The 24,215-nt window shown below is 44.1% G+C and overlaps 1 protein-coding gene across 1 annotated transcript in view; it reads right to left on the bottom strand.

Moving 5' to 3' along the window:
• Nucleotides 1–24,215, bottom strand: part of MEIOSIN (meiosis initiator) — a 246,886-nt gene that overhangs the window by 163,762 nt on the left and 58,909 nt on the right. The window lies entirely within an intron of this gene.

Below are 24,215 nucleotides of genomic sequence, written 5' to 3'. Positions count from 1 at the left end.
ATTCCTAGAAAATATGTTACTGCACATACCTCATTTGCAGGGGACCCCGCATGCTATTCCCTTTTCTGAAGTTACCCCACTCCTCAGAATGTGCGAGAACAGCCAGTGGATCTTAGTTACGTCTGCTAAGATCATAGAAAACGCAGGCAGATTCTTCTTCTAAATACTGCCTGAGAGAAAAAACAGCACTCTCCGGTGCCATTTAAAATAATAAACTTTTGATTGAAGAATAATTAAGTAAAAAACTCCTAACTCCTCTCACGACCTCCTTCTTTGTTGAGAGTTGCAAGAGAATGACTGGGTATGACATGTGAGGGGAGGAGCTATATAGCAGCTCTGCTTGGGTGATCCTCTTGCAACTTCCTGTTGGGAAGGAGAATATATCCCATAAGTAATGGATGACCCGTGGACTGACTACACTTAACAAGAGAAATATCAGGGTGAAAGGTACCAGAAGAATAAAATAAGGATGCCACACATAAAATTACGGATGGGGAGCTGTGGACTCTTTCCATCAGAAGAAAAGAAAATGATCAGGTAAGCATAATTTATGTTTTTCTTCTTAAATGGAAAGAGTCCACAGCTGCATTCATTACTTTTGGGAAAACAATACCCAAGCTAAGGAGGACACTGAATGCCAAAACGGGAGGGTACATTAGGCGGCCAATTCTGAGGGCACCAAGCCAGAAAAACACAAACCATCCCAAACCCTGCTTCTTCAGAGACCCAGGTAGAAAATTAAGAGCGAAAAAGGGCCACCAAGAACACAGACTCATAGACAGTCCAAAGTCCAACCAGAGATCCCAAACAGACTCAATGAACCAACACTCCACCAAAAGGACCGTCGCCCCATAGGCAGTCCCACACTCCCTGTACTAGTACAAAAACCCAAATCCCCCAAAAAGAAAAGGATAAGGGAAGCCAACGGTATACCTAAAAGGTATACAGATTCTCTAAAGGAACCATCTCCTGTAGACAATAAGAGCCCAAGGATCGTACAGAAGCATCAAAAATGACAGCTGAAAACCAAGTCCTCGACATCGGAACTCAGAAAAAACTGAGTAATGAAGATACGGTAGGAACCCAGGAAAAAAAAAAAAGCCTGAGTCCAGAAACTCACCGTTCTTGGTATAATTCTGAGACATCCACAAGGAAAACTGCCAACAAAGCTTATCAGGCGCGGAAATAAAAACCTTGCCCTTGCGACCACCCCCTGTGAAGCCAGAACCGCCACCGACAAGGCACAACAGGTGGCTGACCCCAGGGAACCACAGCTACCCGGCACCCAGAAAAGCTGGCCCAAGGAAAAAGTCAGAACAAGGACGAAGGCCGAGGAACCCGGAACACTGAACTCCCAGGTCCGACCTAGGATCTTACATCCGGTAACATCCCGCAGCAGAATCCAAAAGAAGGAGCCGAGAACGACTCCTCGACAACCGGAGGATCAGGATAAGTCCCCTGTGTCCTAAAAAGGTTAAACTAAACCATCATCATGCAGGAACAGAAATCCCTGAACCGAGAGACCGCTAGACCTCCCAGGGAACATCCGGACGAAGCTGGATAACAAGAGCAAGAGCTCAGCAAGCCCCATTCCAAAGGGAAGAGACCCCCTCACAGAAGACCAATGCTCTAAAAGTAGCAAGGACTCTCAAGGACGTACAGAGACGCTCGATAATTTGTCAACCAAGCAACATGAACACGGATATGCTTGACCAGCGCGGCTAATCCCCTACCAGGGATCAAGCGCCACCTCGTAAAACTACCCAAAGGAAGGAAGGCTGAACACACCTCCTGTGGATCAAAACTGTTGTGTCATTCGAAAAAAAGCTACCGAGTCCCATAACCCATAAGGGTAGGGTCCCCCAGTAACCTGAAAACGTCTGTGAGGAAGACACTAAGGCCAGCCCACCTGTAACGAAAAACACAGCACTCTGTAAAGGTTACTCCCTCAGGGAGCTGCATATGTTCTCCCAGGGCTGAGAGAGCAGGGATAATCGGGCAAGAGCACACTCGCAAACAAACATCCGGACTCTGCAGGCGAGCCAGCATCAAAATGATGTAGAATTGAAAACGCGCCACCACCTCCGGAGGGAACAGACTCCCATCCGAGGAGGGAAAGACATAACTTGGGTTACCCGCATGTGTAGTATTAGAAGGGAGCGGTAGGGAACTTGCCTCCCGGAGGACAGGGCCCCCCGAGGCGGAAGGCTCAGCAGTCTCTTGAATCCCCGAGCTTGAGGAACAAGGAGCTCTAGAACGGCCTGAGGAACATAACTGATGAACCTGTGTCCAAGGGTCCAATTCACACTCATCACAGGACGAGGAGTCTGACCCAGAAAGTTGACCCGATTCAACATCAGTATCCTCCATAGTTGGATACTTAAAGTGGACTATAAAACCAAAATAAAAACGGCACCAGACACCGCCCAATTACTGGGGCACTCACCACCTCCTAAACACCAGAACGCAGCAGACTATTACTCAGACGCCACACAGACAGGAATGCCGAAATGGGAGACACGGACGTAAAACGCCCGGTCACCAGGTGAACCGTACAGTCCAAAAAACAAAAGTGCGCCCAACGGTAGGGTCGCTTCACTTAAGCAAAGTTTGACAACGCTAAGTGCTGAAAGGGAGCTGTGAATACGAGTCGGGATGGTGTCGCAGGGGAAGCTCCAGACTCTCACTTTCGCCTAAGCCTTCACATGAGAGACTGAAAGGACTACTTAAAACTCCCGTTTCTTGTCGAAGAGTAGCACCCTCCATAAGAAACATTAATATAGAAAAAATAAAATAATAAAAGAAAAAAAAAAAAACTTCTGACACTTCTCTGCCAACCTCCTGGGACGAAAGGCAAAGAATGACTGGGGGATGAGGGAAGTGGGAGGAGTTTTTAAGCCTTTGGCTGGGGTGTCTTTGCCTCCTCCTGGTGGCTCTTATTTGCCAAAAGTAATGAATGCAGCTGTGGACTCTTTCCATTTAAGAAAAAAAAAAAAAAATCCAAAAAACAAACCAACAACATAAAAGCAACAAATAAAATGACTGTTCCAAAACATCATTGTTTGTATTAGATACTGATTTAAACAGAGTTCACTCTTTGAATCCGTAACATAGGTATAAATAAAAATCAGGATTCCAAAAACATACAAATAGAAAAAGGAAATTTATGCTTACCTGATAAATTTATTTCTTTTACGATATGACAAGTCCATGGATTTCATCCTTACTTATGGGATTAAGCCTCCTGGTCAGCAGGAGGAGGCAAAGAGCGCAATTTCAACAAACAAATGAGGTGCACAGGCAGCCGGTGGTGAATTCAAATTCCTTTATTGCAATTAAAAATCTTTGTCCCAACAGGGGTATAGGATTCTCAAGCTGTGCAGTAGTTGGAGATAGCTTCACTTCAGTGACTGTCTGCTGACATGTTTCGGCAATTAAGCCGTAATCGTAGCTGCAGTCTCAGGTGAGCACCAGTCCTATATACTGGTTCCTGTTACCTGATTGGTTAAAAAATAATTAAAACCATACCTGGAGTGAAGCTAGATCCAGCCCTTCTCACATTAGATATAACAGGATAACATTTGTCCCATATCAAAAATCTGTGATAGATACAATCATATGTGAATTCTAAACTATAACAATCAACTATACATAAATGTGAATGAAAAAAGTTTTACACTTGTTAGAAGGTGAATCCTAATATTGATAATATAATCTAATCAAAGAGTCACATTAATACTTGTTCGTGCATTAGTTAACTGGAAGGAGATAGTTAATTTTCAAATACCTCCTTCTAATTAATTCAATGAATACGTATAGATACTTTATTAACTAATGCGAATGAACCAACAAAAGTGAAAAATTTGACTCCATGCTAAGGAGCATACAGCTTACAAACATACCCATATATATCTTTGTTGTATATTTATATATGTAAATGATGTTTTTAATGTATAGATATTTCTCTCTCTCTAATCCATACTGAACGGGTATGTGAGGAAACAGTGTTGTAATTGTATATTTCAGAGCTAAAATATGGAAACACAGACCCAGGACCAGAATTTTTATTCCCAGAAATTTATTAGGTCAAACTCTGAATTTAACCCTTCTGGGACTCTGGTCCTGAGTCTGTGTATCCAAAATACCTCCCTTTTTTCCAGCAATCTCTCTCTATCACCTCCTCTTTTATTCGTTTTGACCTGTTCTATAATAGTCCATCTAAATGACTTGATGCTTGTTTGATGACAGGTTTTAAAATGCTGAACCAGAGGTGTGGTAAGTTTACCATTTTTAATATTTGAGATGTGTTCCCTAATCCTTTCTCTAGTCTCTCTAGTTGTAAGTCCTGTATACTGTACACTGCATTCGATGCAGGTAATTAAATAAATTGCGAACCTCGTTCTGCAATTCAGACAAGAGAGGCAAAGAGCGCCACAGCAGAGCTGTATATATAGCTCCTCCCTTCCCTGCAGAGGTGACTGAAGTTTAACAAAAATAAAGACCTGTCTTAGAAATTGACAGGGTGGGCCGTGGATTCGTCATATCGTAAAAGAAATAAATTTATCAGGTAAGCATAAATTTCCTTTTCTTTTACAAGATATGACGAGTCCACGGATTTCATCCTTACTTATGGGATACAATACCAAAGCAATAGGACACAGATGAAAGGGAGGGACAAGACAGGAACCTAAACGGAAGGCACCACTGTTTGAAGAACCTTTCTCCCAAAAACAGCCTCGGACGAGGCAAAAGTATTACATTTGTAAAATTTTGAAAAAGTGTGAAGAGACGACCAAGTTGCAGCCTTGCAAATCTGTTCAACAGAAGCATCGTTTTTAAATGCCCATGAGGAAGCCACAGCCATAGTGGAATGAGCCGTAATTCTTTCCGGAGGCTGCTGTCCAGGAGTGTCATATGCCAAACGGATGATTCTTTTCAGCCAAAAAGAAAGAGAGGTAGCCGTAGCTTTCTGGCCCCTACGTCTTCCAGAAAAAACAACGAATAAGGAAGAAGATTGCCGAAAATCTTTAGTCGTCTGCAAGTAAACCACGAACCACGTCCAAGTTATGTAACAGACGCTCCTTCTTAGAAGAAGGGATAGGACACAATGAAGGAACAACAATTTCCTGATTAATATTCTTATTAGAAACAACCTTAGGAAGGAAACCAGGTTTGGTACGCAAGACCACCTTATCAGAATAGAAAATAAGATAAGGAAAATCACATTGTAAAGCAGAAAGCTCAGAAACTCTGCGAGCAGAAGAAATAGCAACCAAAAATAAAACTTTCCAAGATAACAACTTAATATCTATGGAATGCATAGGTCCAAACGGAACCCCTTGAAGAACATTAAGAACTAAATTCAAACTCCAAGGCGGAGCAATTGGTCTAAACACAGGCCTGATTCTAGTCAGAGCCTGACAAAAAGATTGAACATCTGACAGACGTTTGTGTAGCAAAATAGACAAAGCAGAAATCTGTCTCTTTAAGGAACTTGCTGACAACCCTTTCTCCAATCCTCCTGGGAGAAAAGATAAAATTCTGGGAATCCGAACCTTACTCCATGAGTAGCCCTTGGATTCGCACCAATAAAGATATTTATGCCATATCTTATGGTAAATCTTTCTAGTAACAGGCTTACGTGCCTGAATCAAGGTATCAATGACCAAATCAGAAAACCCTCGCTTAGATAAAATCAAGCGTTCAATCTCCAAGCAGTTAGCTGCAGAGAAACTAGATTCGGATGATGGAAGGGTCCCTGAATGAGAAGGTCCTTCCTCAATGGAAGCTTCCACAGTGGCAGAGAGGACATGTCCACCAGATTGGCATACCAACTTCAAGTCCTGCGAGGCCACGCAGGAGCGATCAGAATCACTGAAGCCCTCTCCTGTTTGATCCGAGCGATCACTCGGGGGAGGAGAGCAAGCGGTGGAAACACATAAGCTAGGTTGACCGACTAAGGTACTGCCAAGGCATCTATCAGTTCGGTCTGAGGATCCCTATCTCGGGAGCTTGGCATTCCGACGAGATGCCATAAGATCCAGCTCAGGTCTGCCCCATCTGAGAATCAGGTTGGCAAAGACCTCCGGATGGAGTTCCCACTCCCCCGGATGAAACGTCTGTCTGCTCAAAAAATCTGCTTCCCAGTTGTCCACTCCTGGGATGTATATTGCTGACAGGTAACAAGAGTGAGCCTCCGCCCACCGAATTATTTTGGATACTTCTGTCATCGCTAAGGAACTCCTTGTTCCTCCCTGATGATTGATGTAAGCCACAGTCGTGATGTTGTCCGACTGAAAGCGAATGAATTTGGCCGAAGCCAACTGAGGCCAAGCCTGAAGTGCATTGAATATTGCTCTCAATTCCAGAATATTGATTGGAAGAAGAGGCTCCGACCGAGTCCACACACCCTGAGCCTTCAGGGAATTCCAGACTGCGCCCCAACCTAGTAGACTGGTGTCCGTGGTCACTATCACCCATGAGGGTCTGCGGAAGCACGTCCCTTGGGACAGATGATCCGGAGACAACCACCAAAGAAGAGAGTCTCTTGTCTCCTGATCCAGATCTATCTGAGGAGACAAATTTGCATAATCTCCATTCCACTGCCTGAGCATGCTCAGTTGTAGCAGTCTGAGATGAAAACGAGCAAACGGAATGATGTCCATTGTCGCCACCATCAATCCAATTACCTTCATGAACTGAGCCACTGATGGCTGAGGATTGGACTAAAGGGCTCGGCATGTATTCAGAATCTTTAACTTTCTGACTTCCATCAAGAAAATTTTCATGGATATAGAATCTATTAGAGTTCCCATGAAAGGAATCTGTGGAATTAGTGAACTCTTTTCTAGATTCACCTTCCACCCGTGAGTGCTTAGAAAGGACAGAACCATGTCTGTATGAGATCTTGTCAGTTGATAAGACGACGCCTGGATCAGAATATCGTCCAGATAAGGCGCCACTGCAATGCCCCGCTGTCTGAGAACCACCAGCAGAGACCCTAGAACCTTTGTGAAGATTCTGGATGCTGTGGCCAGCCAGAAAGGAAGAGACACAAATTGAAAATGTTTGTCCAGGAAGGCAAACCTTAGAAACTGGTGATGATCTCTGTGGATAGGAATATGCAGATATGCATCCTTTAAGTCCACGGTAGTCATATATTGACCCTCCTGGATCAATGGAAGAATTGTCCGAATGGTCTCGACTTTTGAGGTCTAAAATGGGTCAGAATGTTCCCTCTTTTTTGGGAACCACAAAAAGATTTGCGTAAAACCCCTACTCCTGTATTGGAACGGGACATATTACTCCCATAGTGGAGAGGTCTCTTACACAACGTAAGAACGCCTCTCTTTTTATCTGGTCTACAGACTATCGTGAAAGAAGAAACCTTCCCCTTGGGAAGGAGTTCTTGAACTCCAGCTGATACCCTTGAGACACGATTTCTAGTGTCCAGGGATCCTGAACGTCTCTTATCCAAGCCTGGACAAAGAGAGAAAGTCTGCCCCCTACTAGATCCGGTCCCGGATCGGGGGCCGCCCCTTCATGCTGTTTTGGGAGCAGCAGCGGGCTTCTTGGGCTGTTTACCCTTGTTCCAAGCCTGGTTGGGTCTCCAGGTGGACTTGGTTTGTGTAAAATTCCCTTCCTGTTTAGCAGAAGCAGAAGGGACTCCCTTGAAATTTCGAAAGGAACGAAAATTACTCTGTTTACCCCTTTGTTTAGCTGTTTTATCCTGAGGTAGGAGGTGACCCTTACCTCCCGTAATGTCAGAGATGATCTCTTCAAGTCAGGCCCGAACAGGGTCTTTCCTTTGAAGGGAATAGCCAAAAGCTTTGATTTAGAGGACACATCCGCGGACCAAGATTTTAACCATAAAGCTCTTCACACTAAAATGGCAAATCCTGCATTCTTAGCCGCCAGCTTGGCGATCTGAAAAGGCGGCATCTGTAACGATAGAATTAGCCAGCTTAAGGGCCTTAATTCTATCTAGCATTTCCTCTAAAGGAGTCTCAGTCTTAAGAGACTCTTCCAAGGCGACAAACCAAAAGGCTGTGGCAGTTGTAACTGGTACAATACAAGCCGTCGGTTGTAATAGAAAACCCTGGTGAATAAATAGCTTTTTTAGAAGACCCTCTAACTTTTTATCCATAGGATCTTTGAAAGCACAACTGTCTTCAATAGGAATAGTTGTACGCTTAGCCAGGGTAGATGTAGCTCCCTCTACCTTAGGGACCGTTTGCCAAGAATCCCGAATAGTGTCAACTATCGGATACATTTTCTTAAAATTAGGAGAAGGTGAGAACGGGATACCCGGTCTTTCCCATTCCCGCGTAATAACTTCCGAAATTCTCTTAGGAACCGGAAACACATCAGAATAAGAAGGAAACTCTAAGTATTTGTCCATCTTACACAATATCTCTGGAGGTACCACAATAGAGTCACAGTCATCCAGAGTCGCTAAAACCTCCCGAAGTAACAAGCGGAGGTGTTCAAGCTTAAATCTGAAGGACATGACGTCCGAGTCTGTCTGAGGTAACACACTCACTGAGTCGGAAAGTTCCCCCTCAGACAGAAGTTCCCTGCCTCCCAACTCAGATCCCTGGGAGGGTACATCGGAGATAGCCATCAAAACCTCAGAAGTCGCAGGAACCAAAGTGGCTTCTGTCCTGCTGCGTTTGCCCTGTAACACTGGCAACCTGGATAAAACTTCTGTAAGGGTGGATAACATCACTACAGCCATATACTGCAAAGTAAATGAAGTGGACGCAGATGACGAACATGGCGTCACTTGAGTGGGTATTAAGGGCTGTGACGCTTGGGGAGAAAGAATTGGCATACCATGAGTCTCATCAGTCTGAGAAACATCCTGGCTATATCTGTGTTAAGAAATATTTTCTCTTTACATTGCAGTGCCCTCTCAGTACATGAGGGACAAAAAGTGAGCGGGGGTTCCACAATGGCATCTAAACACATGGAACAAGTACTGGCTTCAAGGTCATCCATAGTAAAAACAGAAATTTGTATTCAGTGATATCAAACACTTTTTATACACAATCTATTTATTTAGAATAAAAAAACAACTGTGCCTTTAAGAGAAAATAAAAAACGTTGCGCAGCACACTTGTGCGGCTGAAAAAACAAAATGTATGCTTACCTGATAAATTTCTTTCTCTTGTGGTGTATCCAGTCCACGGGTTCATCCATTACTTGTGGGATATTCTCCTTCCCAACAGGAAGTTGCAAGAGGACACCCACAGCAGAGCTGTCTATATAGCTCCTCCCCTAACCCCCACCTCCAGTCATTCGACCGAAGACAAGTAAGAAAAAGGAGAAACTATAGGGTGCAGTGGTGACTGTAGTTTAAAAAATAAAAACACCTGCCTCAAAGTGACAGGGCGGGCCGTGGACTGGATACACCACAAGAGAAAGAAATTTATCAGGTAAGCATAAATTTTGTTTTCTCTTGTAAGGTGTATACAGTCCACGGGTTCATCCATTACATGTGGGATACCAATACCAAAGCTTTAGGACACGGATGAAGGGAGGGACAAGGCAGGCACTTAAACGGAAGGCACCACTGCCTGTAAGACCTTTCTCCCAAAAATAGCCTCAGAGGAAGCAAAAGTATCAAATTTGTAGAATTTAGACAAAAAAGTATGAAGCAAAGACCAAGTCGCCGCCTTACAAATCTGTTCAACAGAGGCCTCATGTTTAAAAGCCCATGTGGAAGCTACCGCTCTACTAGAATGAGCTGTAATTCTTTCAGGAGGCTGCTGGCCAGCAGTCTCATAAGCTAAACGGATTATGCTTCTCAGACAAAAAGAAAGAGAAGTTGCCGAATCCTTTTGGCCTCTCCTCTTTCCAGAGTAGACAACAAACAATGCAGATGTTTGACGAAAATACTTAGTAGCTTGCAAATAAAACTTTAAAGCACGAACCACGTCAAGATTGTGTAACAGACGTTCCTTCTTTGAAGAAGTATTAGGACACAGTGACGGAACAACAATTTCCTGATTGATATTCCTATTAGATACTACCTTAGGAAGAAACCCAGGTTTGGTACGCAAAACTACCTTATCTGCATGGAAGATCAGATAAGGGGAATCACACTGCAAGGCAGATAACTCTGAAACTCTTCGAGCCGAAGAGATAGCTACTAAAAACAGAACTTTCCAAGATAAAAGCTTGATATCTATGGAATGCAGAGGTTCAAACCGAACCCCTTGAAGAACTTTAAGAACTAAATTTAAACTCCATGGCGGAGCAACAGGTTTAAACACAGGCCTGATTCTAACCAAAGCCTGACAAAACGCCTGAACGTCTGGAACAACACCCAGGCGCTTGTGCAAAAGAATAGACAGAGCAGAAATCGGTCCCTTTAAGGAACTAGCCGATAATCCCTTTTCCAATCCTTCTTGGAGAAAAGATAGTATCCTAGGAATCCTGACCTTACTCCACGAGTAACCCTTGGATTCACACCAATGAAGATATTTATACCATATCTTATGATAGATTTTCCTGGTGACAGGCTTTCGAGCCTGAATCAAGGTATCAATGACCGACTCAGGGAAACCACGTTTTGATAAAATCAAGCGTTCAATCTCCAAGCAGTCAGACGCAGAGAAATTAGATTTGGATGTTTGAACGGACCTTGGAGTAGAAGGTCCTGCCTCAGCGGCAGAGTCCATGGTGGAGAGGATGACATGTCCACCAGATCCGCATACCAAGTCCTGCGTGGCCACGCAGGCGCTATCAAAATCACTGAAGCTCTCTCCTGCTTGATCTTGGCAATCAGACGAGGTTGGAGAGGAAACGGTGGAAACACATAAGCCAGGCTGAAGGACCAGGGCACTGCTAGAGAATCTATCAGCGCTGCCTGGGGATCCCTTGACCTGGACCCGTAACAAGGAAGCTTGGCGTTCTGACGAGACGCCATCAGATCCAGTTCTGGTTTGCCCCATAGTTGAATCAGCTGGGCAAATACCTCCGGATGGAGCTCCCACTCCCCCGGATGAAAAGTCTGCCGACTTAGAAAATCTGCCTCCCAGTTCTCTACTCCTGGGATATGGATAGCTGAGAGATGGCAAGAGTGAACCTCTGCCCATAGAATTATCTTGGAAACCTCCATCATTGCCAGGGGACTCCTTGTTCCCCCCTGATGGTTGATATAGGTCCGACTGAAATCTGATGAACTTGGCCGCAGCTAGTTGAGGCCAAGCCTGAAGAGCATTGAATATCGCTCTTAGTTCCAGAATGTTTATCGGAAGGAGGGCTTCCTCCTGAGTCCACGAACCCTGAGCCTTCAAGGAGTTCCAGACTGCGCCCCAGCCCAGAAGGCTGGCATCTGTCGTCACTATAGTCCACTCTGGCCTGCGGATACTCATTCCCCTGGACAGATGGACCCGAGATAACCACCAGAGAAGAGAATCCCTGGTCTCTTGATCCAGATTTAACAGAGGAGACAAATCTGTGTAGTCCCCATTCCACTGATTGAGCATGCAAAGTTGCAAAGGTCTGAGATGTAGGCGGGCAAACGGAACTATGTCCATTGCCGCTACCATTAGGCCGATCATTTCCATACACTGAGCCACTGACGGCCGAGAAGTGGAATGAAGAGCACGGCAGGAAGTTAGAAGCTTCGATATCCTGACTTCTGTCAGAAACATTTTCATTTCTACTGAATCTATCAAAGTTCCTAGGAAGGAAACTTGTGAGAGGAGAGAGAGAACTCTTTTCTATGTTCACTTTCCACCCGTGATACCTCAGAAAGGCCAGAACAATGTCCGTATGGGACTTGGCGATTTGAAAACGCCTGAATCAGAATGTCGTCTAGGTAAGGGGAAACCGCTATGCCCCGCGGCCTTAGAACCGCCAGAAGGGACCCTAGAACCTTCGTAAAGATTCTTGGTGCCGTGGCTAACCCGAAGGGAAGATGCCTGTCTAGGAAGGCGAACCTGAGGAACTGATGATGATCTCTGTGAATCGGAATGTGGAGATAAGCATCCTTTAAGTCCACGGTAGTCATATATTGACCCTCCTGGATCATAGGGAGGATGGTTCGGATTGTCTCCATCTTGAAGGAAGGGACCCTGAGAAATTTGTTTAGGATCTTGAGATCCAAGATAGGTCTGAAAGTTCCCTCTTTTTTGGGAACTATAAACAGGTTTGAATAGAAACCCAGCCCCTGTTCCTCTCTTGGAACTGGATGGATCACTCCCATAACCAGTAGGTCTTGAACGTAACGTAAGAATGCCTCTCTCTTTATCTGGTTTACAGATAGTTGTGAGAGATGAAATCTCCCCTTTGGAGATGAACCTCTGAATTCCAGAAGAAATCCCTGGGAAACAATCTTTAGTCCCCAGGGATCCTGGACGTCTCTTGCCCAAGCCTGGGCGAAGAGAGAAAGTCTGCCCCCGACTAGATCCGGTCCCGGATTGGGGGCTACTCCTTCATGCTGTCTTAGAAGCAGCCGCAGGTTTCTTGGCCTGCTTCCCCTTGTTCCAAGCCTGGTTAGTTCTCCAGACTGGTTTGGACTGGGCGAAATTTCCATCTTGTTTTGCATTAGAGGAAACTGAGGCTGCGCCACTCTTGAAGTTTCTAAAGGAACGAAAATTATTCTGTTTGGTCCTTAACTTATTGGACCTATCCTGAGGAAGGGCGTAACCTTTTCCTCCAGTAATATCAGAAATGATCTCCTTCAGACCAGGCCCGAATAGGGTCTGTCCCTTGAAGGGGATGTTAAGAAGCTTAGACTTTGAAGTAACGTTTGCTGACCAGGACTTAAGCCATAGCGCCCTACGCGCCAAAATGGCAAAACCTGAATTCTTAGCCGTTAGCTTGGTTAAATGAAAAACGGCGTCAGAAATAAAGGAATTAGCTAACTTAAGAGCTTTAATCCTGTCTAAAATATCGTCTAACGGGGTCTCCACCTGTAGAGCCTCCTCAAGAGACTCGAACCAAAAAGCCGCTGCAGCAGTAACTGGGGCAATGCATGCAAGAGGCTGGAGAATACAACCTTGATGTATAAAAATTTTCTTAAGGAGATCCTCCAATTTTTTATCCATAGGATCTGGGAAAGCACAACTGTCCTCGACGGGGATAGTTGTACGCTTAGCTAGGGTAGAGACTGCTCCCTCCACCTTAGGGACCGTCTGCCACGAGTCCCGTATGGCTGCATCTATGGGAAACATCTTTTTGAAAGCAGGAGGGGGAGAGAACGACACACCTGGTCTATCCCATTCCTTAGTAATAATTTCCGAAAACCTCGTAGGGACTGGAAAAACATCAGTGTAAACAGGCACTGCAAAGTATTTGTCCATTTTACACAATTTCTCTGGAACCACAATGGGGTCACAGTGATCCAGAGTCGCTAAAACCTCCCTAAGCAATAAGCGGAGGTGTTCAAGCTTAAATTTAAACGCTGTCATTTCAGAATCAGACAGAAGCAACGCTTTCCCTGAGTCTGAAATGTCACCCACAGATAGAATCTCACCTGCCTCTGCTTCTGAGTATTGTGAGGGTATATCGGACACAGGCATTAAAGCGTCAGAAAGCTCTGTATTAGTTCTAGCCCCAGAGCTGTCTCGCTTTCCGTGTAACCCTGGCAGTTTGGACAATACTTCTGAGAGGGTAGCGTTCATAACTGCTGCCATGTCCTGTAAGGTAAAATAATTAGACGTGCTAGATGTACTTGGCCTCACTTGAGCGGGAGTTATAAGTTCTGACACATGGGGAGAGATAGATGGCATAATCTCCCTCTTTTCAGTCAGAGAATCCCCTGGAGATACATCTTTAAGCGCCATAATATGGTCTTTATAGTTTATAGAAATTTCAGTACATTTGGTACACATTCTAAGAGGGGGTTCCACAATGGCTTCCAAACATATTGAACAAGGAGTTTCCTCTATGTCAGACATGTTTAACAGACTAGTAATGAGACAAGCAAGCTTGGAAAACACTTTAATAAAGGTGAAACAGCAATTAAACAAAAACGTTACTGTGCCTTTAAGAGAAAAAAAAAAACTAGCACTTAAACTGCAAAACAGTGTAAAAATATAGTAAAGTCTTTGAAATTTTTACAGTGTGTGTAAGGGACTAAAGCAACATTGCACCCACTTGCAAATGGATGATTAACCCCTTAGGCCCCAAACCGGATTTAAAAAAACGTTAAAAGACAGTTGAGCACCTTGCCACAGCTCTGCTGAGGCTCCTACCTGCCCTCAAATACGATTTTGTGCAGAAATAAACCCTTTGTAATGGTCCTCAGATGCCAGAGGACTCCTCTAGGGAAGCTGGATGTCTCAGTCTGAATTAAAACTGCGCATCAAGAGCGCTAACATAGGCCCCTCCCACCATGTACTGTACTGGATGTCAGAGAGGCCTTAAGAAAATACTCCTAGGAGTATCTGACTAGCCATGTGGAAACTAGGCCCCAAATAAAGACTTATCTCCCTCAGAGAAGAAAACGTCCTATTTATGAAATCATGTAAAAGTTTTGTCACTAAGTAATATGAGTATTACCCAGTGACGTGCACTCATAGGAGGCAGGTGAGGCACTGCCGCACCTGCCATTTGGGGCAAATGAAAAAAATATATATAATTTTATTAAAAAAAAAAAAGTTAAAGTTAAATGTTTTTTTGTTTTTTTTTTACATTTCTAACTCGAGTCTAGGCACTGAGTTCTAGTTTTTCCTCTACTGCACAATATTTACATGTATTTAACTCTATAATATTGCGCAATAGAGAGGCACTGGGTTCTGTTTTTTCCTCTATTGCGCAATATTTACATGTATTTGTATAACTAGCCACTCTGCAGCACCACCCGGTGGTGACTTGCAGCAGCAGCGCGGCTGAAAAAAATGTTAAAGAGGCACCTCTGATGAGGCCTCGTATTTTCCCTGGGAGACAGAATCAGCCAATCAACACTGGTTGACTCCCTGGCCCTGCTGTATGGTGTCTACTGCGCATGCGCAACGAGGAGCAGTCTGGCGGCGCGGGAACAACAGTCAGTGCCTACCTGTTTGGGACTGACTGTCATGTCACTGAGCCAAGTAGAGAGTGGAGCCTGAGCTAATCGCAGCTGCTGCGCCCTGGTCCTGCCTGCCCTGACTGAGCCTGAGGAGCCGTCGCCGAGTCACCAACACAGTCACACAAGTAAGTCAGAAATATGACAAGCCATCGTGTGATGATTTATTGTGAGCACTGAGCAGTAAATATAAGGCAGAGACGAGTAGTGGCCGCCCCCCTCTGAGGTTAAGTGTTTGTGTGTTAGTGAGTGACCGTCAATGTTGCTAATGAGACTCTGACATCATCTTCTCCTCTGCTTACTAGATTTATTTGAGACTCGAATGAGCAGCCGGCATCTTGTGTTTTGTGAACAGACTGTATAAGGCAGTTAGGCAGTAATGTGGCTGCCCCCTCTGATGTTAAATAAACTTTGTGCCTGACGGTCCCAGTCAGTGTTGCTGCCTACTACTTGAGTGTCTGACATCTTCTCTGCTTACTAAATAAAATTTGCAGAATGAGTGGCCATCTTGTGATTTTGTGCACAGTAATAACAGATACTGGTACGTTGTGTAAGTCACTAATAACTGTTATGTATGATATGATTGATGAGATGAGGACCGGTCTGGTGATGCAGCAGTGGAACTACTGACAGGCAGTGGGGACTGGGGCTGGGAGACCACTATGTTATTGAGGCTGTTCAATATTCAAGGACATTATAAATTCACTGCCCATATGGATCAGTATACAATAAATGTAAAGACACAGCTTGTTTATTTATTTATTTTTTAAATGAATGAGAAATGCCCGGGAAATAAAATGTGAACTTTGCAGATTCATTTGAGATCTTGTCCAGCAGCGCCACCTGCTGGGTGTAATTTATTTGTAAAGAGCTAATTGTGTACTACACCCAGCAGAGAAAATCTCAAATGCCGGTGTTCAAAAACACTGACTGAATCTGCAATGTTCACATTTTATTTCCAATGTATTTTTCAGTGCATCAATTCATTTAAAAAAATAAATAAATCAAATAGCTGTGTCTTTACATGTATTGTATAATGATCCATATGGTCAGTGAATTTAAATTAAATTTAATTTATTAATCTTGTATACGTGGTATTTTTGTCACTAATTCCTTAAAAACAAAATTACACAATACTGAGCCTTCCACTGGAAACAATCTGATTCTATGTGGTTAAATTGTTATTATTTTATATATTAAAAGATTGTGCTATGTTCTAATTACACAAAATATTTGTGTTTATTTTGTCCACCAGCGCCACCTGCTGGGTGTAGTTTACACAATAAAATAATAATAATTTATAACCCCAAATAATGAGATTGAGTTCCCACTGGAAGGCTCAGTAATGTGTAATTTTGTTTTTAAGGAATTGGTGACACAAATACCACTTATACAAGAATATTGTTATAGTTTTATATTTTAACTAAGAAATTAAGAGAACTACAATTGGAATTAGTGTACTGTAAAAAAAATTAGAACCCCCCCCCCCCCAACCTTTGATTGTAGAGCATTTACTGAGAGAGAAGTGTGTGTGAGAGAGAGAGAAGTGTGTGTGTGTAAGAGAGAAGTATGTGTGTGTGTGAGAGAGAGAAGTGTGTGTGTGTGTGAGAGAGAGAAGTGTGTGTGTGTGTGTGAGAGAGAGAGAGAGAGAAGTGTGTGTGTGTGAGAGAGAGAGAAGTGTGTGTGTGTGAGAGAGAGAGAAGTGTGTGTGTGTGTGAGAGAGAGAGAGAAGTATGTGTGTGTGTGAGAGAGAAGTGTGTGTGTGTGTGAGAGAGAGAGAGAAGTGTGTGTGTGTGAGAGAGAGAGAAGTGTGTGTGTGTGTGTGTGAGAGAGAGAGAAGTATGTGTGTGTAAGAGAGAGATAAAGAAGTGTGTGTGTGAGAGAGAGAGAAAGAAGTGTGTGTGTGTGGGAGAGAGAGAGAAGTGTATGTGTGAGAGAGAGAGAGAGAGAGAGAGAGAGAGAGAGAGAGAGGTGTGTATGAGTGAGTGAGAGAGAAGTGTGTGTGAGAGGGAGAGAAGTTAGTGTGAGAGGGAGAGAAAGACGTGATTTGGATTCATATATTTGCTTCTCGGGCGTATAATAGTCAGTGCCTCATTAGCCTCTGACCTCACTGCACGTCACTGGTATTACCATGAGTATTACCCTGTTTTGTAAGCATGATCCCAGTCGTTGTTAAATCACTGCATCAGGCTTACCTCAAATACACAAGGCTCTGTCAGCATTTTCTAGAACTTATTCATCTCTCTAGAAATAAAAATACTGAACATACCTCAAAGCAGGTAATCTGAAGACCGTTCCCCCAACTGAAGTTTTCCCATACTCTTCAGTTATGTGTGAGAACAGCAATGGACCTTAGTTACAAACCGCTAAGATCATCAAACCTCCAGGCAGAATTCTTCTTCTAATTTCTGCACGAGAGTAAAACAATACAACACCGGTACCGTTTATAAATAACAAACTCTTGATTAAAGGTAAAACTACACTAAGTCACCACATATCTCTTGATACTTCCTATGTTGTCAAGAGTTGCAAGAGAATGACTGGAAGTGGGGGTTAGGGGAGGAGCTATATAGACAGCTCTGCTGTGGGTGTCCTCTTGCAACTTCCTGTTGGGAAGGAGAATATTCCATAAGTAATGGATGAACCCGTGGACTGGATACACCTTACAAGAGAAACGCTTATAATTGTGGCCTTGCAAAAACAGAATTTATGTTTACCTGATAAATTACTTTCTCCAACGGTGTGTCCGGTCCACGGCGTCATCCTTACTTGTGGGATATTCTCTTCCCCAACAGGAAATGGCAAAAAGCCCAGCAAAGCTGGTCACATGATCCCTCCCAGGCTCTGCCTACCCCAGTCATTCGACCGACGTTAAGGAGGAATATTTGCATAGGAGAAACCATATGATACCGTGGTGACTGTAGTTAAAGAAAATAAATTATCAGACCTGATTAAAAAACCAGGGCGGGCCGTGGACCGGACACACCGTTGGAGAAAGTAATTTATCAGGTAAACATAAATTCTGTTTTCTCCAACATAGGTGTGTCCGGTCCACGGCGTCATCCTTACTTGTGGGAACCAATACCAAAGCTTTAGGACACGGATGAAGGGAGGGAGCAAATCAGGTCACCTAAATGGAAGGCACCACGGCTTGCAAAACCTTTCTCCCAAAAATAGCCTCAGAAGAAGCAAAAGTATCAAACTTGTAAAATTTGGTAAAAGTGTGCAGTGAAGACCAAGTCGCTGCCCTACATATCTGATCAACAGAAGCCTCGTTCTTGAAGGCCCATGTGGAAGCCACAGCCCTAGTGGAATGAGCTGTGATTCTTTCAGGAGGCTGCCGTCCGGCAGTCTCGTAAGCCAATCTGATGATGCTTTTAATCCAAAAAGAGAGAGAGGTAGAAGTTGCTTTTTGACCTCTCCTTTTACCAGAATAAACAACAAACAAGGAAGATGTTTGTCTAAAATCCTTTGTAGCATCTAAATAGAATTTTAGAGCGCGAACAACATCCAAATTGTGCAACAAACGTTCCTTCTTCGAAACTGGTTTCGGACACAGAGAAGGCACGACTATCTCCTGGTTAATGTTTTTGTTAGAAACAACTTTTGGAAGAAAACCAGGTTTAGTACGTAAAACCACCTTATCTGCATGGAACACCAGATAAGGAGGAGAACACTGCAGAGCAGATAATTCTGAAACTCTTCTAGCAGAAGAAATTGCAACCAAAAACAAAACTTTCCAAGATAATAACTTAATATCAACGGAATGTAAGGGTTCAAACGGAACCCCCTGAAGAACTGAAAGAACTAAGTTGAGACTCCAAGGAGGAGTCAAAGGTTTGTAAACAGGCTTGATTCTAACCAGAGCCTGAACAAAGGCTTGAACATCTGGCACAGCTGCCAGCTTTTTGTGAAGTAACACAGACAAGGCAGAAATCTGTCCCTTCAAGGAACTTGCAGATAATCCTTTTTCCAATCCTTCTTGAAGGAAGGATAGAATCTTAGGAATCTTAACCTTGTCCCAAGGGAATCCTTTAGATTCACACCAACAGATATATTTTTTCCAAATTTTGTGGTAAATTTTTCTAGTTACAGGCTTTCTGGCCTGAACAAGAGTATCAATAACAGAATCTGAGAACCCTCGCTTTGATAAGATCAAGCGTTCAATCTCCAAGCAGTCAGCTGGAGTGAGACCAGATTCGGATGTTCGAACGGACCTTGAACAAGAAGGTCTCGTCTCAAAGGTAGCTTCCATGGTGGAGCCGATGACATATTCACCAGATCTGCATACCACGTCCTGCGTGGCCACGCAGGAGCTATCAAGATCACCGACGCCCTCTCCTGATTGATCCTGGCTACCAGCCTGGGGATGAGAGGAAACGGCGGGAATACATAAGCTAGTTTGAAGGTCCAAGGTGCTACTAGTGCATCTACTAGAGTCGCCTTGGGATCCCTGGATCTGGACCCGTAGCAAGGAACCTTGAAGTTCTGACGAGAGGCCATCAGATCCATGTCTGGAATGCCCCACAGTTGAGTGATTTGGGCAAAGATTTCCGGATGGAGTTCCCACTCCCCCGGATGCAATGTCTGACGACTCAGAAAATCCGCTTCCCAATTTTCCACTCCTGGGATGTGGATTGCAGACAGGTGGCAGGAGTGAGTCTCCGCCCATTGAATGATTTTGGTCACTTCTTCCATCGCCAGGGAACTCCTTGTTCCCCCCTGATGGTTGATGTACGCAACAGTCGTCATGTTGTCTGATTGAAACCGTATGAACTTGGCCCTCGCTAGCTGAGGCCAAGCCTTGAGAGCATTGAATATCGCTCTCAGTTCCAGAATATTTATCGGTAGAAGAGATTCTTCCCGAGACCAAAGACCCTGAGCTTTCAGGGATCCCCAGACCGCGCCCCAGCCCATCAGACTGGCGTCGGTCGTGACAATGACCCACTCTGGTCTGCGGAAGGTCATCCCTTGTGACAGGTTGTCCAGGGACAGCCACCAACGGAGTGAGTCTCTGGTCCTCTGATTTACTTGTATCTTCGGAGACAAGTCTGTATAGTCCCCATTCCACTGACTGAGCATACACAGTTGTAATGGTCTTAGATGAATGCGCGCAAAAGGAACTATGTCCATTGCCGCTACCATCAAACCTATCACTTCCATGCACTGCGCTATGGAAGGAAGAGAAACGGAATGAAGTATCCGACAAGAGTTTAGAAGTTTTGTTTTTCTGGCCTCTGTCAGAAAAATCCTCATTTCTAAGGAGTCTATTATTGTTCCCAAGAAGGGAACCCTTGTCGACGGAGATAGAGAACTCTTTTCCACGTTTACTTTCCATCCGTGAGATCTGAGAAAGGCCAGGACTATGTCCGTGTGAGCCTTTGCTTGAGGAAGGGACGACGCTTGAATCAGAATGTCGTCCAAGTAAGGTACTACTGCAATGCCCCTTGGTCTTAGCACCGCTAGAAGGGACCCTAGTACCTTAGTGAAAATCCTTGGAGCAGTGGCTAATCCGAAAGGAAGCGCCACGAACTGGTAATGCTTGTCCAGGAATGCGAACCTTAGGAACCGATGATGTTCCTTGTGGATAGGAATATGTAGATACGCATCCTTTAAATCCACCGTGGTCATGAATTGACCTTCCTGGATGGAAGGAAGAATTGTTCGAATGGTTTCCATTTTGAACGATGGAACCTTGAGAAACTTGTTTAAGATCTTGAGATCTAAGATTGGTCTGAACGTTCCCTCTTTTTTGGGAACTATGAACAGATTGGAGTAGAACCCCATCCCTTGTTCTCCTAATGGAACAGGATGAATCACTCCCATTTTTAACAGGTCTTCTACACAATGTAAGAATGCCTGTCTTTTTATGTGGTCTGAAGACAACTGAGACCTGTGGAACCTCCCCCTTGGGGGAAGCCCCTTGAATTCCAGAAGATAACCTTGGGAGACTATTTCTAGTGCCCAAGGATCCAGAACATCTCTTGCCCAAGCCTGAGCGAAGAGAGAGAGTCTGCCCCCCACCAGATCCGGTCCCGGATCGGGGGCCAACATTTCATGCTGTCTTGGTAGCAGTGGCAGGTTTCTTGGCCTGCTTTCCCTTGTTCCAGCCTTGCATTGGTCTCCAGGCTGGCTTGGCTTGAGAAGTATTACCCTCTTGCTTAGAGGACGTAGCACTTTGGGCTGGTCCGTTTCTACGAAAGGGACGAAAATTAGGTTTATTTTTGGCCTTGAAAGACCGATCCTGAGGAAGGGCGTGGCCCTTACCCCCAGTGATATCAGAGATAATCTCTTTCAAGTCAGGGCCAAACAGCGTTTTCCCCTTGAAAGGAATGTTAAGTAGTTTGTTCTTGGAAGACGCATCAGCTGACCAAGATTTCAACCAAAGCGCTCTGCGCGCCACAATAGCAAACCCAGAATTCTTAGCCGCTAACCTAGCCAATTGCAAAGTGGCGTCTAGGGTGAAAGAATTAGCCAATTTGAGAGCACGGATTCTGTCCATAATCTCCTCATAAGGAGGAGAATCACTATCGACCGCCTTTACTAGCTCATCGAACCAGAAACACGCGGCTGTAGTGACAGGGACAATGCATGAAATTGGTTGTAGAAGGTAACCCTGCTGAACAAACATCTTTTAAAGTAAACCTTCTAATTTTTTATCCATAGGATCTTTGAAAGCACAACTATCTTCTATGGGTATAGTGGTGCGTTTGTTTAAAGTAGAAACCGCTCCCTCGACCTTGGGGACTGTCTGCCATAAGTCCTTTCTGGGGTCGACCATAGGAAACAATTTTTTAAATATGGGGGGAGGGACGAAAGGTATACCGGGCCTTTCCCATTCTTTATTTACAATGTCCGCCACCCGCTTGGGTATAGGAAAAGCTTCTGGGAGCCCCGGGACCTCTAGGAACTTGTCCATTTTACATAGTTTCTCTGGGATGATCAAATTCTCACAATCATCCAGAGTGGATAAAACCTCCTTAAGCAGAGCGCGGAGATGTTCCAACTTAAATTTAAATGTAATCACATCGGGTTCAGCTTGTTGAGAAATTTTCCCTGAATCTGAAATTTCTCCCTCAGACAAAACCTCCCTGGCCCCATCAGACTGGTGTAGGGGCATTTCAGAACCATTATCATCAGCGTCATCATGCTCTTCAGTATCTAAAACAGAGCAGTCGCGCTTACGCTGATAAGTGGGCATTTTGGCTAAAATGTTTTTGATAGAATTATCCATAACAGCCGTTAATTGTTGCATAGTAAGGAGTATTGGCGCGCTAGATGTACTAGGGGCCTCCTGAGTGGGCAAGACTCGTGTAGACGAAGGAGGGAATGATGCAGTACCATGCTTACTCCCCTCACTTGAGGAATCATCTTGGGCATCATTTTCATTGTCACATAAATCACATTTATTTAAATGAGAAGGAACCCTGGCTTCCCCACATTCAGAACACAGTCTATCTGGTAGTTCAGACATGTTAAACAGGCATAAACTTGATAACAAAGTACAAAAAACGTTTTAAAATAAAACCGTTACTGTCACTTTAAATTTTAAACTGAACACACTTTATTACTGCAATTGCGAAAAAGTATGAAGGAATTGTTCAAAATTTCACCACAGTGTCTTAAAGCCTTAAAAGTATTGCACACCAAATTTGGAAGCTTTAACCCTTAAAATAACGGAACCGGAGCCGTTTTTAACTTTAACCCCTTTACAGTCCCTGGTATCTGCTTTGCTGAGACCCAACCAAGCCCAAAGGGGAATACGATACCAAATGACGCCTTCAGAAAGTCTTTTCTATGTATCAGAGCTCCTCACACATGCGACTGCATGTCATGCCTCTCAAAAACAAGTGCGCAATACCGGCGCGAAAATGAGGCTCTGCCTATGATTAGGGAAAGCCCCTAAAGAATAAGGTGTCTAAAACAGTGCCTGCCGATATAATTTTACCAAAATACCCAGATTAAATGATTCCTCAAGGCTAAATATGTGTAATATATGAATCGATTTAGCCCAGAAAAAGTCTACAGTCTTAATAAGCCCTTGTGAAGCCCTTATTTACTATCTTAATAAACATGGCTTACCGGATCCCATAGGGAAAATGACAGCTTCCAGCATTACATCGTCTTGTTAGAATGTGTCATACCTCAAGCAGCAAAAGACTGCTCACTGTTCCCCCAACTGAAGTTAATTCCTCTCAACAGTCCTGTGTGGAACAGCCATGGATTTTAGTAACGGTTGCTAAAATCATTTTCCTCTTACAAACAGAAATCTTCATCTCTTTTCTGTTTCAGAGTAAATAGTACATACCAGCACTATTTTAAAATAACAAACTCTTGATTGAATAATAAAAACTACAGTTAAACACTAAAAAACTCTAAGCCATCTCCGTGGAGATGTTGCCTGTACAACGGCAAAGAGAATGACTGGGGTAGGCGGAGCCTGGGAGGGATCATGTTACCAGCTTTGCTGGGCTCTTTGCCATTTCCTGTTGGGGAAGAGAATATCCCACAAGTAAGGATGACGCCGTGGACCGGACACACCTATGTTGGAGAAATACAGATTGCAGTTATACGTATCCCATGAGTAATTAACTAACTCCTAAAGGATAATTGCACCTGCAAACTTATCTACTTCAGATTTTAACACCTGCCCCTTTCTGAGACAAAGGAACGTCTGAGACAAAGGAACGTCACCCAGCAGCAGAGTGTCTAGACCGCCTGAGTTCTAACTATCCATGCGGTCCAGACCGAACAACAGAGTCAAGCATCCGATCAACTCCCAGACAGGCACTGCGCTGCATCTACTTGCATGCAAAAGAGTGCCCCGCCCATCGTGGGCGTGTCAAAGCGGAACTCCCGCGCGGCTCAATACTGTCTTAGGCAAACACAAAAATGGAGCCACCGGAGTATCGTTGCACCTCATAAAAGTGCCCCACATGAAGCCAGTCCCCCAGTAAAATACATCTTACATTGCCATGCCGCAAGCATAATAAACTTTAAGTAATCCGGAGTTCATCACTCCGATAGCCCCAGTGTCAGCCCACACATAAAAAAGGGTAAAATAGTGTAAATTTCTACCGCATTAACCCCTAATGACCCCTGACTCCAGCAGTCTTCTCTGTTTACCCAGCCATATCTTGCTCTGAAATATAATAGGGCACAGACATAGGTCAGCATATAGAGAGGGACAGTC

This window comes from Bombina bombina, chromosome 1 (genome assembly GCF_027579735.1).
Source record: "Bombina bombina isolate aBomBom1 chromosome 1, aBomBom1.pri, whole genome shotgun sequence".
In the NCBI taxonomy this organism is placed as follows: Eukaryota; Metazoa; Chordata; class Amphibia; order Anura; family Bombinatoridae; genus Bombina; species Bombina bombina.
Note: the sequence above shows the minus strand (reverse complement) of the source record. Positions and strands in the feature narration are given on the sequence as shown.